The sequence below is a fragment of the Ranitomeya imitator genome, chromosome 4, assembly GCF_032444005.1.
Source record: "Ranitomeya imitator isolate aRanImi1 chromosome 4, aRanImi1.pri, whole genome shotgun sequence".
Classification (NCBI taxonomy): Eukaryota; Metazoa; Chordata; class Amphibia; order Anura; family Dendrobatidae; genus Ranitomeya; species Ranitomeya imitator.
The window spans coordinates 533,714,465-533,718,012 of NC_091285.1; positions in this window are offsets into that span (position 1 = coordinate 533,714,465).

A 3,548-nucleotide genomic window follows, 5' to 3' on the forward strand; every position below is an offset into this window, starting at 1 on the left:
AGAGTCCTCTTTCCTCTTGTTGTCACTTTTTTCAATATTGCACTTTTTATTTTGTCCAACACATACAGAGGCAGACCAGACAAATGCCATAAAACCTGCGGAATAGGAGTGCCTGGGGAAGCTAAGCCCCGCAGACATTCACTTAAAGGAAAACTTGGAGAATAGAAAAAAACATAACTATAGAAAGTGTCATAAATAATTAAATATTAATTTTAGCAAATTACACTCATTTTGCATAGGGAGGTTATCGCCTTATATTTAAAATGTCCCCCACCTTGTCATACTGACAGAAAACTGTCCTAAAATGTTAGTAGGACAGGTGCCTGTGCAGTAGGAAGCTACACTCACCCCCACCCCTTCATATGACGGAAGAGGAGATTCTAGGGTATATTCTACACTAAAACTGGAGAGACTGGGAGTGCTGAGGTATGAAGAGGCTGCTCACACTGCTGCCCACCCTGTCTGTTAGATCTAATACTGGACATCCAAGAAGTGCTGAGGTAAGGAGAGGCAGCTCACACTGCATCGGATCTAATACAGGAGATACCAGATACTGGGAGTGCTGAGGTAAGGAGAGGCAGCTCACACTGCATCGGATCTAATACAGGAGATACCAGATACTGGGAGTGCTGAGGTAAGGAGAGGCAGCTCACACTGCATCGGATCTAATACAGGAGATACCAGATACTGGGAGTGCTGAGGTAAGGAGAGGCAGCTCACACTGCATCGGATCTAATACAGGAGATACCAGATACTGGGAGTGCTGAGGTAAGGAGAGGCAGCTCACACTGCATCGGATCTAATACAGGAGATACCAGATACTGGGAGTGCTGAGGTAAGGAGAGGCAGCTCACACTGCATCGGATCTAATACAGGAGATACCAGATACTGGGAGTGCTGAGGTAAGGAGAGGCTGCTCACACTGCATCTGATCTAATACAGGATATACCAGATACTGGGAGTGCTGAGGTAAGGAGAGGCAGCGCATGCTCAGGCAGCATGCACAGGCAGTGCATGCTGGTCACAGCGACCCATGCATGCTGGGTCGCTGTGACCAGTGGGGTACCGCAGGGGTCAGTATTGGGACCTGTTCTCTTCAACATATTCATTAATGATCTGGTAGAAGGTTTACACAGTAAAATATCGATATTTGCAGATGATACAAAACTATGTAAAGCAGTTAATACAAGAGAAGATAGTATTCTGCTACAGATGGATCTGGATAAGTTGGAAACTTGGGCTGAAAGGTGGCAGATGAGGTTTAACAATGATAAATGTAAGGTTATACACATGGGAAGAGGGAATCAATATCACCATTACACACTGAACGGGAAACCACTGGGTAAATCTGACAGGGAGAAGGACTTGGGGATCCTAGTTAATGATAAACTTACCTGGAGCAGCCAGTGCCAGGCAGCAGCTGCCAAGGCAAACAGGATCATGGGGTGCATTAAAAGAGGTCTGGATACACATGATGAGAGCATTATACTGCCTCTGTACAAATCCCTAGTTAGACCGCACATGGAGTACTGTGTCCAGTTTTGGGCACCGGTGCTCAGGAAGGATATAATGGAACTAGAGAGAGTACAAAGGAGGGCAACAAAATTAATAAAGGGGATGGGAGAACTACAATACCCAGATAGATTAGCGAAATTAGGATTATTTAGTCTAGAAAAAAGACGACTGAGGGGCGATCTAATAACCATGTATAAGTATATAAGGGGACAATACAAATATCTCGCTGAGGATCTGTTTATACCAAGGAAGGTGACGGGCACAAGGGGGCATTCTTTGCGTCTGGAGGAGAGAAGGTTTTTCCACCAACATAGAAGAGGATTCTTTACTGTTAGGGCAGTGAGAATCTGGAATTGCTTGCCTGAGGAGGTGGTGATGGCGAACTCAGTCGAGGGGTTCAAGAGAGGCCTGGATGTCTTCCTGGAGCAGAACAATATTGTATCATACAATTATTAGGTTCTGTAGAAGGACGTAGATCTGGGTATTTATTATGATGGAATATAGGCTGAACTGGATGGACAAATGTCTTTTTTCGGCCTTACTAACTATGTTACTATGTTACTATGTAATCTAATGCAGGATGTACCAGATACTGGGAGTGCTGAGGTAAGGAGAGGCTGCTCGCACTGCATCGGATCTAATACAGGAGATACCAGATACTGGGAGTGCTGAGGTAAGGAGAGGCTGCTCACACTGCATCTGATCTAATACAGGATATACCAGATACTGGGAGTGCTGAGGTAAGGAGAGGCAGCGCATGCTGCATCTAATCTAATGCAGGATGTACCAGATACTGGGAGTGCTGAGGTAAGGAGAGGCTGCTCGCACTGCATCGGATCTAATACAGGAGATACCAGATACTGGGAGTGCTGAGGTAAGGAGAGGCTGCTCACGCTGCTGTCCACCATATTTATCTAATCTAATAATGGTGACAACTGGGATGATAAATTAAGAACAGGCTGCTCAAACTGCTTTCTATCCTGTCTTTCTGATTTAATACTAGAGATGCTAAAATGTGCTGAGATGAGGTCATTCACACTGTTGTCCGCCTGGTATTTCTGATCTAATACTGATACCAAGGGGGCTGAGGCAAGAAGAGGCCACTCAAACTGCTTTTAACTACCGTATGTCTTTCTGATCTAATACTGGAGATACCAGGGTTGATGAGGTAAGAAGAGTCTGTTCATACTGCTATCCACCCAATCTTTGTGAATGTAGAGCTGCTGCTGTGTTCTGCAGATAGCCTGGTAGTATGTGGTATAAGTTATCCGCAGAACACAGCAATGGAGCTTTCAACTATTCATGCTCACAGGCACCTGTACCATTAAGATTTAGGAACAGGATTCTATCAGTGTAACAAGAATGTGAACATTTTAATTACGGTATATATTAATTACCTCCCTGTGATTTTCTAATTGAAAGATATTTATAACTTTTTTTTTTTATTCCCAGTGAACCCATTTAATCCAGTCCAGCTCTGCATACCATGTATGTATCCACATGAGCTGACATTTCTTGCCCTACTCTTCCGGCACAGTGATGTCATCTGGTCCAGTCTACTACATTGATCCAGGCCGACCATGACCATTGACTACCACTACAACATGATACAGACTCCATGTCTGAGGACCATCATATCCTCTAAATACGGATATTAAGAAACACATGAATATTACATGCATACATATAAGAGTATTTTATTTGTATACAGAATATATTATGCACATTGTTTTAAATATTTTTCTTTGCTATGTACATATACATTTCTTTGACCAGTTTACACATATGAACGTATGGTGTTCATATACAACAACAAGACACAGCTCTATACAAATATACAAATTATATATGTACATACTATATACTACACTTACAGAAACTCTTGGATATGTTACATTTATAAAGCAATTGCAAAACATGACAGATTGTCAAATACTGTAACACAGACAAAGTCACTTGTTCCAGAGCAGTGATAAATGGATCTATAATATAAGAATCAACTGTACACGTTAAAAGTTAGTGCTCGTAATCAG